The sequence below is a fragment of the Microcebus murinus genome, chromosome 20 (genome assembly GCF_040939455.1).
Source record: "Microcebus murinus isolate Inina chromosome 20, M.murinus_Inina_mat1.0, whole genome shotgun sequence".
Classification (NCBI taxonomy): domain Eukaryota; kingdom Metazoa; phylum Chordata; class Mammalia; order Primates; family Cheirogaleidae; genus Microcebus; species Microcebus murinus.
The window spans coordinates 68336-83200 of NC_134123.1; the positions used below are offsets into that span (position 1 = coordinate 68336).

General features: G+C 63.8%; 4 non-coding genes across 4 annotated transcripts; all 4 read left to right on the top strand.

The window, feature by feature from the left end:
* Positions 1-240: 240 nt before the first annotated feature.
* Positions 241-359, top strand: LOC142862673 (5S ribosomal RNA). Its single transcript, XR_012913770.1, has one exon. It is a non-coding gene; the product is annotated as a 5S ribosomal RNA (ribosomal RNA).
* A 3526-nt stretch (positions 360-3885) lies between these two features.
* On the top strand, positions 3886-4004 carry LOC142862684 (5S ribosomal RNA). Its single transcript, XR_012913781.1, has one exon. It is a non-coding gene; the product is annotated as a 5S ribosomal RNA (ribosomal RNA).
* Positions 4005-7553: 3549 nt separating this feature from the next.
* LOC142862695 (5S ribosomal RNA) lies at positions 7554-7672 on the top strand. The gene has a single exon (XR_012913793.1). It is a non-coding gene; the product is annotated as a 5S ribosomal RNA (ribosomal RNA).
* Positions 7673-11197: 3525 nt separating this feature from the next.
* LOC142862706 (5S ribosomal RNA) lies at positions 11198-11316 on the top strand. The gene has a single exon (XR_012913804.1). It is a non-coding gene; the product is annotated as a 5S ribosomal RNA (ribosomal RNA).
* Positions 11317-14865: the final 3549 nt, after the last annotated feature.

Here is a 14865-nt window from a genome sequence, read left to right on the forward strand (position 1 = left end):
GTGTGTGTGTGTGTATAGAGAGACAGCCCCCCACCCCGGCCCGCCGCTCCCTGCCCGCCCCGCCCCGCCCCGCCCCGCTGTCACCCCCGTCCCTCGGAGCCCGCCGGACCCGGCCGGTGAACTCAACAGGCCCGGCCCGGTGCGGGTCAGCGCCGGCGCGGGGCCTTGGGCGGGGGGAGGAGGCGGCGGGGAAGCGCAGAGAGGCTCGGCTTCTTGAGCGGGGCAGGGGCGCCCTCCGCCGTCTAGGGCCACACCACCCTGAACGCGCCCGATCTCGTCTGGTCTCGGAAGCTAAGCAGGGTCGGGCCTGGTTAGTACTTGGATGGGAGACCGCCTGGGAATACCGGGTGCCGTAGGCTTCTTCTTTTTTTTTTTTTTGTTTTGCCTCTTGTTCTGTCCCCTTTCTGGGAGCGAGTCGGCGGCCCGGGGTGGGGGTCACCCCCACCCTCAGCGCCCGCCGCGGTGCCTGGCGCCCCAGCCCGCACCGTGGGGCCTCCTCTTGTCCCAAGCCGCGACACCGCCGTCACGCGGCAGCATGCGTGGCTTCTGGACTGTCAGGTCTCAGACCAAAGGTCTGCTCTGTGGGAACCGACACGCTGGAGGAAACCTTGAGAGTCTGAGAGGGGAGGGAGTTCCAGAAGAAGGCCAGGATGTCATTTTGAGGGAGTATGTGACCAGAACTCGTCCCATTGCTTTTGGGGTTCTATGGGCTACACGTAGGAATCTTTGGTGGTGGCACCTGATGTTGGGGGATCCGGAGTCACACCCAGACCTGCTCCACAGGCCTCCTTTTACTTTTCTCTTCGGATTCATTATGTTTAAAAAGTGTCTCTTATCTCTATGATTGCATTTTCTTTTCTCTCTCTTTTCAAGCAGATGATGGGAGTCCAAGTATTAAGGTGACATGTGTTGCCCGTGCCCCCCTCCCCCCTGTGTTCTTATTCATTAACCTCTGATGTTGTTCCAGCGTATTGTGGGGGTACCAATGTTAAGGTCGGGTACGTTGCCCTCTCCCAGCCTCCCCCCTCGGGTCAGAGCCTCAAGTGCGCCCATCCCCCAGTCGGTGCGCACCCACCCCGTTCCTAATGGAGGTGTATGCCCATCCCCTCCCCCCACCCGCCCGACACCCACCCGATGAAGGTGATTCCTCTGTGTCCACTTAGGTGTCCATCGGTTCGTACCCATTTGCTGGTGAGCGCGAGCACGTGGTGCTCGTGTGTCCATTCTTGGGCTACCTGGCTTACTGGAACGGGTTCCAGCTCTGGCCAGGAGAACCACGAGAGGTGCCCTCTCACCGCTGCTCCTCCTAGCTGAATAGCACTCCGTGGTGTCCACGCGCCACATTTCATTTACGCACTCGTGGGTCGATGGGCACTCGGGTCGCTTCCAGGTCTTTGCGATTGTGACTTGTGCCCTGACTCTAACCCTAACCCTTACCCAGCCCGTCTCCTCCTCAGTCCCTGCCTGACTGACTCCTTCCCGCCCGGCCTGTCACCTGTCACCGTCCTCTGCCCCTGCCTGACACGCTCCTCCCCGCCCGGGCCGTCACCGTCCTCGGCCCCTGCCTGACGGGGCTCCTCCGTCGCCTGGGCCTTCCAAGGGCTTGGTGTGGACGCTGGTTCCAGGACGCCCTCCCAGGGACCCGGTAGCAGGGCGGCCGCAGCGTCTCGCGCCACCCAACCGTCCGCCGGCCGGCGGCCGGCGCTAAGTGGCCTGCCGGGGACGTGCCCCCACTGTGGGGCGGGCGCCCAACCTGGTGTCTTCTCTGAGGCCCCGTGGCTGCTTTTCCCCCCCGCAAAAGGAGAGCCGCGGAGGTGGGGACCGCCTCCTCGTGGGGACGTACACCCAGCTCTCCACGTCGGATTCCGGGGCTCTCTGTCCTGCCAGAAGGCCCAGCTGGCCTGCGGGTCCTTAGAGTGGCAAAAACATCCGAAAACTGAGATTGAGGGTCTGGTGGTTGTCTGCACTTTTGTGCTGGGCACCCCAGGGAGGCCCGGGGGCTGGCTGGACAACGCGGTCTGCTGGGCACGGGGGGGGGGTTTGGAGGAGCAACTGATGCCCTTTGCACTTTGGGTAGCAAGTGTCTGAGGTGTCTCTGAGCCCTGCGCCATGTCGGGGGGTGGGGTGGGGGGGTGGGAGGTCGGGGGGTGTGGAGGAGCAGGAGGAGGAGGAGGAGGAGGTGGGAAGGGCCGTGGCCTGCAGTCGTGTTCCCGGGGTGGCTTCTTCCACAGGCTGCTTGGCCTGGGCTCCCTGCACCTGGGCCTTTGGAGGACTGGCCCTGTGCTTGCCAACGCTTCCCCTGCAGGGACCCAGAGCTGGGAGGTTGCATCTCTCAGCCCTGGGTCGGGCAGAGCCCCAGCGGGCCATGCCCACAACCTCTCTCAGCACGGGTCCCCCAGAAGGCTCCTTTGGGACCAGGATTCTCTTGCGGGTGACTCTTTAAGGTCTGGCCCCTGGATGGAGGGGCACCAGGAGTAGAGGAGCAGGAAGGGGAAGGGGGTGGCCATGCGAGGGGACACTTTCAGGCCAAGTCCCAGCTTCAGCCTGATCCTCCTGGGAACCCCGGGGTGTACGTCACACCTCCTGGTTGTCCCGCTCTGAGACAAGGGCTCTGAGACAAGGAGCCGGGCTTCGCATTCCCCCAGCAGCCAGTCGTGGGCTGAGGACACCTGGGGCGTTGGGAACTCCCTGGCTTCTCCTTGGCTTAACATCTGGAGCTGCTTGTGAATCGTGCCGCCACACACACCCGAGTGCAGGTGTCTTCTGCACAGACTGCGGGCCTCGCTCTTCTGAATGCCGCTAGCTCGCCACCCACCCACGGGTGAACCTGGTCAGGGTACTTTCTCTCGGGGGCAGACTCTGATCCTGGCGGGCTACCGGTGTTTCTGTTTGCTCGTTTCTTTCTTCCATTTCGGGAAAGGCTTCCTTACTGGGTGTGGAAATCTCCTATGCCTTTCCTCGCCTATTCTGTCAGCTTTAAAATTCTCTTTCAGTTGCCACCCTCACAGATGGATTAGGAAACTCTTTCCGGTGCACTCATTAGTGAAATGACCTCAATGAAGCTGGAATCCAATATCTAATCGCCGATTTTTAGCGAGTCCACACGCCAGGGTGGTCGGGGTCCAATGCAGCCCCGGCCAGGCCCAGGCCCCTTGGACTGGGCCACAGGAGGACACAGAGGAGGGTCCCGGCCCCCACGGTCGCGTTGCCGGCAGTTCTCCAAGGGCTTGGGCGTTTTCCAGAGGTAGGAGATGGAGGGGACTGATTTCTTCAGCGCCCCACAAACCACGCCACCCCACCCATGGGACACATCCCTAGAGAGAGAGAGAGACGCCCCATACACTCGCTCCCCTCCCCCATGCGCTGTGCCCCAGCCCGGGCCCGGGGGAATAGGCGGCAGCCCACCCACAGGGTGGGGGGCACAGCTGAAAGGGGTTGTCGGGGATGGCGGCCCCTGCCTGGGGTCAAAGGGCGGGCGACCCGCGCGTGCGCAATCGGCGGCGGCGGCGGCGGCGGCGGCGGCGGCGGCCACGAGCTGGGGGTGGGCCAGGCGAGGAGAGGAAGGGGGCTGGAAGGTCTCCACCTTGGCGAGTCCAGCCGTGGAGGCGCATCTTGTGTGAGTGTGAGTGAGTGAGTGTGAGTGTGTGTGTGTGTGTGTGTGTGTGTGTATAGAGAGACAGCCCCCCACCCCGGCCCGCCGCTCCCTGCCCGCCCCGCCCCGCCTGTCACCCCCGTCCCTTGGAGCCCGCCGGACCCGGCCGGTGAACTCAACAGGCCCGGCCCGGTGCGGGTCAGCGCCGGCGCGGGGCCTGGGGCGGGGGGAGGAGGCGGCGGGGAAGCGCAGAGAGGCTCGGCTTCTTGAGCGGGGCAGGGGCGCCCTCCGCCGTCTAGGGCCACACCACCCTGAACGCGCCCGATCTCGTCTGGTCTCGGAAGCTAAGCAGGGTCGGGCCTGGTTAGTACTTGGATGGGAGACCGCCTGGGAATACCGGGTGCCGTAGGCTTCTTCTTTTTTTTTTTTTGTTTTGCCTCTTGTTCTGTCCCCTTTCTGGGAGCGAGTCGGCGGCCCGGGGTGGGGGTCACCCCCACCCTCAGCGCCCGCCGCGGTGCCTGGCGCCCCAGCCCGCACCGTGGGGCCTCCTCTTGTCCCAAGCCGCGACACCGCCGTCACGCGGCAGCATGCGTGGCTTCTGGACTGTCAGGTCTCAGACCAAAGGTCTGCTCTGTGGGAACCGACACGCTGGATGAAACCTTGAGAGTCTGAGAGGGGAGGGAGTTCCAGAAGAAGGCCAGGATGTCATTTTGAGGGAGTATGTGACCAGAACTCGTCCCGTTGCTTTTGGGGTTCTATGGGCTACACGTAGGAATCTTTGGTGGTGGCACCTGATGTTGGGGGATCCGGAGTCACACCCAGACCTGCTCCACAGGCCTCCTTTTACTTTTCTCTTCGGATTCATTATGTTTAAAAAGTGTCTCTTATCTCTATGATTGCATTTTCTTTTCTCTCTCTTTTCAAGCAGATGATGGGAGTCCAAGTATTAAGGTGACATGTGTTGCCCGTGCCCCCCTCCCCCCTGTGTTCTTATTCATTTACCTCTGATGTTGTTCCAGCGTATTGTGGGGTTACCAATGTTAAGGTCGGGTACGTTGCCCTCTCCCAGCCTCCCCCCTCGGGTCAGAGCCTCAAGTGCGCCCATCCCCCAGTCGGTGCGCACCCACCCCGTTCCTAATGGAGGTGTATGCCCATCCCCTCCCCCCACCCGCCCGACACCCACCCGATGAAGGTGATTCCTCTGTGTCCACTTAGGTGTCCATCGGTTCGTACCCATTTGCTGGTGAGCGCGAGCACGTGGTGCTCGTGTGTCCATTCTTGGGCTACCTGGCTTACTGGAACGGGTTCCAGCTCTGGCCAGGAGAACCACGAGAGGTGCCCTCTCACCGCTGCTCCTCCTAGCTGAATAGCACTCCGTGGTGTCCACGCGCCACATTTCATTTACGCACTCGTGGGTCGATGGGCACTCGGGTCGCTTCCAGGTCTTTGCGATTGTGACTTGTGCCCTGACTCTAACCCTAACCCTTACCCAGCCCGTCTCCTCCTCGGCCCCTGCCTGACTGACTCCTTCCCGCCCGGCCTGTCACCTGTCACCGTCCTCTGCCCCTGCCTGACACGCTCCTCCCCGCCCGGGCCGTCACCGTCCTCGGCCCCTGCCTGACGGGGCTCCTCCGTCGCCTGGGCCTTCCAAGGGCTTGGTGTGGACGCTGGTTCCAGGACGCCCTCCCAGGAACCCGGTAGCAGGGCGGCCGCAGCGTCTCGCGCCACCCAACCGTCCGCCGGCCGGCGGCCGGCGCTAAGTGGCCTGCGGGGGACGTGCCCCCACTGTGGGGCGGGCGCCCAACCTGGTGTCTTCTCTGAGGCCCCGTGGCTGCTTTTCCCCCCCGCAAGGGGAGAGCCGCGGAGGTGGGGACCGCCTCCTCGTGGGGACGTACACCCAGCTCTCCACGTCGGATTCCGGGGCTCTCTGTCCTGCCAGAAGGCCCAGCTGGCCTGCGGGTCCTTAGAGTGGCAAAAACATCCGAAAACTGAGATTGAGGGTCCGGTGGTTGTCTGCACTTTTGTGCTGGGCACCCCAGGGAGGCCCGGGGGCTGGCTGGACAACGCGGTCTGCTGGGCACGGGGGGGGGTTTGGAGGAGCAACTGATGCCCTTTGCACTTTGGGTAGCAAGTGTCTGAGGTGTCTCTGAGCCCTGCGCCATGTCGGGGGGTGGGGTGGGGGGGTGGGAGGTCGGGGGGTGTGGAGGAGCAGGAGGAGGAGGAGGAGGAGGTGGGAAGGGCCGTGGCCTGCAGTCGTGTTCCCGGGGTGGCTTCTTCCACAGGCTGCTTGGCCTGGGCTCCCTGCACCTGGGCCTTTGGAGGACTGGCCCTGTGCTTGCCAACGCTTCCCCTGCAGGGACCCAGAGCTGGGAGGTTGCATCTCTCAGCCCTGGGTCGGGCAGAGCCCCAGCGGGCCATGCCCACAACCTCTCTCAGCACGGGTCCCCCAGAAGGCTCCTTTGGGACCAGGATTCTCTTGCGGGTGACTCTTTAAGGTCTGGCCCCTGGATGGAGGGGCACCAGGAGTAGAGGAGCAGGAAGGGGAAGGGGGTGGCCATGCGAGGGGACACTTTCAGGCCAAGTCCCAGCTTCAGCCTGATCCTCCTGGGAACCCCGGGGTGTACGTCACACCTCCTGGTTGTCCCGCTCTGAGACAAGGGCTCTGAGACAAGGAGCCGGGCTTCGCATTCCCCCAGCAGCCAGTCGTGGGCTGAGGACACCTGGGGCGTTGGGAACTCCCTGGCTTCTCCTTGGCTTAACATCTGGAGCTGCTTGTGAATCGTGCCGCCACACACACCCGGGTGCAGGTGTCTTCTGCACAGACTGCGGGCCTCGCTCTTCTGAATGCCGCTAGCTCGCCACCCACCCACGGGTGAACCTGGTCAGGGTACTTTCTCTCGGGGGCAGACTCTGATCCTGGCGGGCTACCGGTGTTTCTGTTTGCTCGTTTCTTTCTTCCATTTCGGGAAAGGCTTCCTTACTGGGTGTGGAAATCTCCTATGCCTTTCCTCGCCTATTCTGTCAGCTTTAAAATTCTCTTTCAGTTGCCACCCTCACAGATGGATTAGGAAACTCTTTCCGGTGCACTCATTAGTGAAATGACCTCAATGAAGCTGGAATCCAATATCTAATCGCCGATTTTTAGCGAGTCCACACGCCAGGGTGGTCGGGGTCTAATGCAGCCCCGGCCAGGCCCAGGCCCCTTGGACTGGGCCACAGGAGGACCCAGAGGAGGTTCCCGGCCCCCACGGTCGCGTTGCCGGCAGTTCTCCAAGGGCTTGGGCGTTTTCCAGAGGTAGGAGATGGAGGGGACTGATTTCTTCAGCGCCCCACAAACCACGCCACCCCACCCATGGGACACATCCCTAGAGAGAGAGAGAGACGCCCCATACACTCGCTCCCCTCCCCCATGCGCTGTGCCCCAGCCCGGGCCCGGGGGAATAGGCGGCAGCCCACCCACAGGGTGGGGGGCGCAGCTGAAAGGGGTTGTGGGGATGGCGGGCCCTGCCAGGGGTCAAAGGGCGGGCGACCCGCGCGTGCGCAATCGGCGGCGGCGGCGGCGGCGGCGGCGGCGGCGGCGGCGGCGGCGGCGGCGGCGGCCACGAGCTGGGGGTGGGCCAGGCGAGGAGAGGAAGGGGGCTGGAAGGTCTCCACCTTGGCGAGTCCAGCCGTGGAGGCGCATCTTGTGTGAGTGTGAGTGTGAGTGTGTGTGTGTGTGTGTGTGTGTGTGTGTGTATAGAGAGACAGCCCCCCACCCCGGCCCGCCGCTCCCTGCCCGCCCCGCCCCGCCCCGCCCCGCTGTCACCCCCGTCCCTCGGAGCCCGCCGGACCCGGCCGGTGAACTCAACAGGCCCGGCCCGGTGCGGGTCAGCGCCGGCGCGGGGCCTTGGGCGGGGGGAGGAGGCGGCGGGGAAGCGCAGAGAGGCTCGGCTTCTTGAGCGGGGCAGGGGCGCCCTCCGCCGTCTAGGGCCACACCACCCTGAACGCGCCCGATCTCGTCTGGTCTCGGAAGCTAAGCAGGGTCGGGCCTGGTTAGTACTTGGATGGGAGACCGCCTGGGAATACCGGGTGCCGTAGGCTTCTTCTTTTTTTTTTTTTTGTTTTGCCTCTTGTTCTGTCCCCTTTCTGGGAGCGAGTCGGCGGCCCGGGGTGGGGGTCACCCCCACCCTCAGCGCCCGCCGCGGTGCCTGGCGCCCCAGCCCGCACCGTGGGGCCTCCTCTTGTCCCAAGCCGCGACACCGCCGTCACGCGGCAGCATGCGTGGCTTCTGGACTGTCAGGTCTCAGACCAAAGGTCTGCTCTGTGGGAACCGACACGCTGGAGGAAACCTTGAGAGTCTGAGAGGGGAGGGAGTTCCAGAAGAAGGCCAGGATGTCATTTTGAGGGAGTATGTGACCAGAACTCGTCCCATTGCTTTTGGGGTTCTATGGGCTACACGTAGGAATCTTTGGTGGTGGCACCTGATGTTGGGGGATCCGGAGTCACACCCAGACCTGCTCCACAGGCCTCCTTTTACTTTTCTCTTCGGATTCATTATGTTTAAAAAGTGTCTCTTATCTCTATGATTGCATTTTCTTTTCTCTCTCTTTTCAAGCAGATGATGGGAGTCCAAGTATTAAGGTGACATGTGTTGCCCGTGCCCCCCTCCCCCCTGTGTTCTTATTCATTAACCTCTGATGTTGTTCCAGCGTATTGTGGGGGTACCAATGTTAAGGTCGGGTACGTTGCCCTCTCCCAGCCTCCCCCCTCGGGTCAGAGCCTCAAGTGCGCCCATCCCCCAGTCGGTGCGCACCCACCCCGTTCCTAATGGAGGTGTATGCCCATCCCCTCCCCCCACCCGCCCGACACCCACCCGATGAAGGTGATTCCTCTGTGTCCACTTAGGTGTCCATCGGTTCGTACCCATTTGCTGGTGAGCGCGAGCACGTGGTGCTCGTGTGTCCATTCTTGGGCTACCTGGCTTACTGGAACGGGTTCCAGCTCTGGCCAGGAGAACCACGAGAGGTGCCCTCTCACCGCTGCTCCTCCTAGCTGAATAGCACTCCGTGGTGTCCACGCGCCACATTTCATTTACGCACTCGTGGGTCGATGGGCACTCGGGTCGCTTCCAGGTCTTTGCGATTGTGACTTGTGCCCTGACTCTAACCCTAACCCTTACCCAGCCCGTCTCCTCCTCAGTCCCTGCCTGACTGACTCCTTCCCGCCCGGCCTGTCACCTGTCACCGTCCTCTGCCCCTGCCTGACACGCTCCTCCCCGCCCGGGCCGTCACCGTCCTCGGCCCCTGCCTGACGGGGCTCCTCCGTCGCCTGGGCCTTCCAAGGGCTTGGTGTGGACGCTGGTTCCAGGACGCCCTCCCAGGGACCCGGTAGCAGGGCGGCCGCAGCGTCTCGCGCCACCCAACCGTCCGCCGGCCGGCGGCCGGCGCTAAGTGGCCTGCCGGGGACGTGCCCCCACTGTGGGGCGGGCGCCCAACCTGGTGTCTTCTCTGAGGCCCCGTGGCTGCTTTTCCCCCCCGCAAAAGGAGAGCCGCGGAGGTGGGGACCGCCTCCTCGTGGGGACGTACACCCAGCTCTCCACGTCGGATTCCGGGGCTCTCTGTCCTGCCAGAAGGCCCAGCTGGCCTGCGGGTCCTTAGAGTGGCAAAAACATCCGAAAACTGAGATTGAGGGTCTGGTGGTTGTCTGCACTTTTGTGCTGGGCACCCCAGGGAGGCCCGGGGGCTGGCTGGACAACGCGGTCTGCTGGGCACGGGGGGGGGTTTGGAGGAGCAACTGATGCCCTTTGCACTTTGGGTAGCAAGTGTCTGAGGTGTCTCTGAGCCCTGCGCCATGTCGGGGGGTGGGGTGGGGGGGTGGGAGGTCGGGGGGTGTGGAGGAGCAGGAGGAGGAGGAGGAGGAGGTGGGAAGGGCCGTGGCCTGCAGTCGTGTTCCCGGGGTGGCTTCTTCCACAGGCTGCTTGGCCTGGGCTCCCTGCACCTGGGCCTTTGGAGGACTGGCCCTGTGCTTGCCAACGCTTCCCCTGCAGGGACCCAGAGCTGGGAGGTTGCATCTCTCAGCCCTGGGTCGGGCAGAGCCCCAGCGGGCCATGCCCACAACCTCTCTCAGCACGGGTCCCCCAGAAGGCTCCTTTGGGACCAGGATTCTCTTGCGGGTGACTCTTTAAGGTCTGGCCCCTGGATGGAGGGGCACCAGGAGTAGAGGAGCAGGAAGGGGAAGGGGGTGGCCATGCGAGGGGACACTTTCAGGCCAAGTCCCAGCTTCAGCCTGATCCTCCTGGGAACCCCGGGGTGTACGTCACACCTCCTGGTTGTCCCGCTCTGAGACAAGGGCTCTGAGACAAGGAGCCGGGCTTCGCATTCCCCCAGCAGCCAGTCGTGGGCTGAGGACACCTGGGGCGTTGGGAACTCCCTGGCTTCTCCTTGGCTTAACATCTGGAGCTGCTTGTGAATCGTGCCGCCACACACACCCGAGTGCAGGTGTCTTCTGCACAGACTGCGGGCCTCGCTCTTCTGAATGCCGCTAGCTCGCCACCCACCCACGGGTGAACCTGGTCAGGGTACTTTCTCTCGGGGGCAGACTCTGATCCTGGCGGGCTACCGGTGTTTCTGTTTGCTCGTTTCTTTCTTCCATTTCGGGAAAGGCTTCCTTACTGGGTGTGGAAATCTCCTATGCCTTTCCTCGCCTATTCTGTCAGCTTTAAAATTCTCTTTCAGTTGCCACCCTCACAGATGGATTAGGAAACTCTTTCCGGTGCACTCATTAGTGAAATGACCTCAATGAAGCTGGAATCCAATATCTAATCGCCGATTTTTAGCGAGTCCACACGCCAGGGTGGTCGGGGTCCAATGCAGCCCCGGCCAGGCCCAGGCCCCTTGGACTGGGCCACAGGAGGACACAGAGGAGGGTCCCGGCCCCCACGGTCGCGTTGCCGGCAGTTCTCCAAGGGCTTGGGCGTTTTCCAGAGGTAGGAGATGGAGGGGACTGATTTCTTCAGCGCCCCACAAACCACGCCACCCCACCCATGGGACACATCCCTAGAGAGAGAGAGAGACGCCCCATACACTCGCTCCCCTCCCCCATGCGCTGTGCCCCAGCCCGGGCCCGGGGGAATAGGCGGCAGCCCACCCACAGGGTGGGGGGCACAGCTGAAAGGGGTTGTCGGGGATGGCGGCCCCTGCCTGGGGTCAAAGGGCGGGCGACCCGCGCGTGCGCAATCGGCGGCGGCGGCGGCGGCGGCGGCGGCGGCGGCCACGAGCTGGGGGTGGGCCAGGCGAGGAGAGGAAGGGGGCTGGAAGGTCTCCACCTTGGCGAGTCCAGCCGTGGAGGCGCATCTTGTGTGAGTGTGAGTGAGTGAGTGTGAGTGTGTGTGTGTGTGTGTGTGTGTGTGTATAGAGAGACAGCCCCCCACCCCGGCCCGCCGCTCCCTGCCCGCCCCGCCCCGCCTGTCACCCCCGTCCCTTGGAGCCCGCCGGACCCGGCCGGTGAACTCAACAGGCCCGGCCCGGTGCGGGTCAGCGCCGGCGCGGGGCCTGGGGCGGGGGGAGGAGGCGGCGGGGAAGCGCAGAGAGGCTCGGCTTCTTGAGCGGGGCAGGGGCGCCCTCCGCCGTCTAGGGCCACACCACCCTGAACGCGCCCGATCTCGTCTGGTCTCGGAAGCTAAGCAGGGTCGGGCCTGGTTAGTACTTGGATGGGAGACCGCCTGGGAATACCGGGTGCCGTAGGCTTCTTCTTTTTTTTTTTTTGTTTTGCCTCTTGTTCTGTCCCCTTTCTGGGAGCGAGTCGGCGGCCCGGGGTGGGGGTCACCCCCACCCTCAGCGCCCGCCGCGGTGCCTGGCGCCCCAGCCCGCACCGTGGGGCCTCCTCTTGTCCCAAGCCGCGACACCGCCGTCACGCGGCAGCATGCGTGGCTTCTGGACTGTCAGGTCTCAGACCAAAGGTCTGCTCTGTGGGAACCGACACGCTGGATGAAACCTTGAGAGTCTGAGAGGGGAGGGAGTTCCAGAAGAAGGCCAGGATGTCATTTTGAGGGAGTATGTGACCAGAACTCGTCCCGTTGCTTTTGGGGTTCTATGGGCTACACGTAGGAATCTTTGGTGGTGGCACCTGATGTTGGGGGATCCGGAGTCACACCCAGACCTGCTCCACAGGCCTCCTTTTACTTTTCTCTTCGGATTCATTATGTTTAAAAAGTGTCTCTTATCTCTATGATTGCATTTTCTTTTCTCTCTCTTTTCAAGCAGATGATGGGAGTCCAAGTATTAAGGTGACATGTGTTGCCCGTGCCCCCCTCCCCCCTGTGTTCTTATTCATTTACCTCTGATGTTGTTCCAGCGTATTGTGGGGTTACCAATGTTAAGGTCGGGTACGTTGCCCTCTCCCAGCCTCCCCCCTCGGGTCAGAGCCTCAAGTGCGCCCATCCCCCAGTCGGTGCGCACCCACCCCGTTCCTAATGGAGGTGTATGCCCATCCCCTCCCCCCACCCGCCCGACACCCACCCGATGAAGGTGATTCCTCTGTGTCCACTTAGGTGTCCATCGGTTCGTACCCATTTGCTGGTGAGCGCGAGCACGTGGTGCTCGTGTGTCCATTCTTGGGCTACCTGGCTTACTGGAACGGGTTCCAGCTCTGGCCAGGAGAACCACGAGAGGTGCCCTCTCACCGCTGCTCCTCCTAGCTGAATAGCACTCCGTGGTGTCCACGCGCCACATTTCATTTACGCACTCGTGGGTCGATGGGCACTCGGGTCGCTTCCAGGTCTTTGCGATTGTGACTTGTGCCCTGACTCTAACCCTAACCCTTACCCAGCCCGTCTCCTCCTCGGCCCCTGCCTGACTGACTCCTTCCCGCCCGGCCTGTCACCTGTCACCGTCCTCTGCCCCTGCCTGACACGCTCCTCCCCGCCCGGGCCGTCACCGTCCTCGGCCCCTGCCTGACGGGGCTCCTCCGTCGCCTGGGCCTTCCAAGGGCTTGGTGTGGACGCTGGTTCCAGGACGCCCTCCCAGGAACCCGGTAGCAGGGCGGCCGCAGCGTCTCGCGCCACCCAACCGTCCGCCGGCCGGCGGCCGGCGCTAAGTGGCCTGCGGGGGACGTGCCCCCACTGTGGGGCGGGCGCCCAACCTGGTGTCTTCTCTGAGGCCCCGTGGCTGCTTTTCCCCCCCGCAAGGGGAGAGCCGCGGAGGTGGGGACCGCCTCCTCGTGGGGACGTACACCCAGCTCTCCACGTCGGATTCCGGGGCTCTCTGTCCTGCCAGAAGGCCCAGCTGGCCTGCGGGTCCTTAGAGTGGCAAAAACATCCGAAAACTGAGATTGAGGGTCCGGTGGTTGTCTGCACTTTTGTGCTGGGCACCCCAGGGAGGCCCGGGGGCTGGCTGGACAACGCGGTCTGCTGGGCACGGGGGGGGGTTTGGAGGAGCAACTGATGCCCTTTGCACTTTGGGTAGCAAGTGTCTGAGGTGTCTCTGAGCCCTGCGCCATGTCGGGGGGTGGGGTGGGGGGGTGGGAGGTCGGGGGGTGTGGAGGAGCAGGAGGAGGAGGAGGAGGAGGTGGGAAGGGCCGTGGCCTGCAGTCGTGTTCCCGGGGTGGCTTCTTCCACAGGCTGCTTGGCCTGGGCTCCCTGCACCTGGGCCTTTGGAGGACTGGCCCTGTGCTTGCCAACGCTTCCCCTGCAGGGACCCAGAGCTGGGAGGTTGCATCTCTCAGCCCTGGGTCGGGCAGAGCCCCAGCGGGCCATGCCCACAACCTCTCTCAGCACGGGTCCCCCAGAAGGCTCCTTTGGGACCAGGATTCTCTTGCGGGTGACTCTTTAAGGTCTGGCCCCTGGATGGAGGGGCACCAGGAGTAGAGGAGCAGGAAGGGGAAGGGGGTGGCCATGCGAGGGGACACTTTCAGGCCAAGTCCCAGCTTCAGCCTGATCCTCCTGGGAACCCCGGGGTGTACGTCACACCTCCTGGTTGTCCCGCTCTGAGACAAGGGCTCTGAGACAAGGAGCCGGGCTTCGCATTCCCCCAGCAGCCAGTCGTGGGCTGAGGACACCTGGGGCGTTGGGAACTCCCTGGCTTCTCCTTGGCTTAACATCTGGAGCTGCTTGTGAATCGTGCCGCCACACACACCCGGGTGCAGGTGTCTTCTGCACAGACTGCGGGCCTCGCTCTTCTGAATGCCGCTAGCTCGCCACCCACCCACGGGTGAACCTGGTCAGGGTACTTTCTCTCGGGGGCAGACTCTGATCCTGGCGGGCTACCGGTGTTTCTGTTTGCTCGTTTCTTTCTTCCATTTCGGGAAAGGCTTCCTTACTGGGTGTGGAAATCTCCTATGCCTTTCCTCGCCTATTCTGTCAGCTTTAAAATTCTCTTTCAGTTGCCACCCTCACAGATGGATTAGGAAACTCTTTCCGGTGCACTCATTAGTGAAATGACCTCAATGAAGCTGGAATCCAATATCTAATCGCCGATTTTTAGCGAGTCCACACGCCAGGGTGGTCGGGGTCTAATGCAGCCCCGGCCAGGCCCAGGCCCCTTGGACTGGGCCACAGGAGGACCCAGAGGAGGTTCCCGGCCCCCACGGTCGCGTTGCCGGCAGTTCTCCAAGGGCTTGGGCGTTTTCCAGAGGTAGGAGATGGAGGGGACTGATTTCTTCAGCGCCCCACAAACCACGCCACCCCACCCATGGGACACATCCCTAGAGAGAGAGAGAGACGCCCCATACACTCGCTCCCCTCCCCCATGCGCTGTGCCCCAGCCCGGGCCCGGGGGAATAGGCGGCAGCCCACCCACAGGGTGGGGGGCGCAGCTGAAAGGGGTTGTGGGGATGGCGGGCCCTGCCAGGGGTCAAAGGGCGGGCGACCCGCGCGTGCGCAATCGGCGGCGGCGGCGGCGGCGGCGGCGGCGGCGGCGGCGGCGGCGGCGGCGGCGGCCACGAGCTGGGGGTGGGCCAGGCGAGGAGAGGAAGGGGGCTGGAAGGTCTCCACCTTGGCGAGTCCAGCCGTGGAGGCGCATCTTGTGTGAGTGTGAGTGTGAGTGTGTGTGTGTGTGTGTGTGTGTGTGTGTGTATAGAGAGACAGCCCCCCACCCCGGCCCGCCGCTCCCTGCCCGCCCCGCCCCGCCCCGCCCCGCTGTCACCCCCGTCCCTCGGAGCCCGCCGGACCCGGCCGGTGAACTCAACAGGCCCGGCCCGGTGCGGGTCAGCGCCGGCGCGGGGCCTTGGGCGGGGGGAGGAGGCGGCGGGGAAGCGCAGAGAGGCTCGGCTTCTTGAGCGGGGCAGGGGCGCCCTCCGCC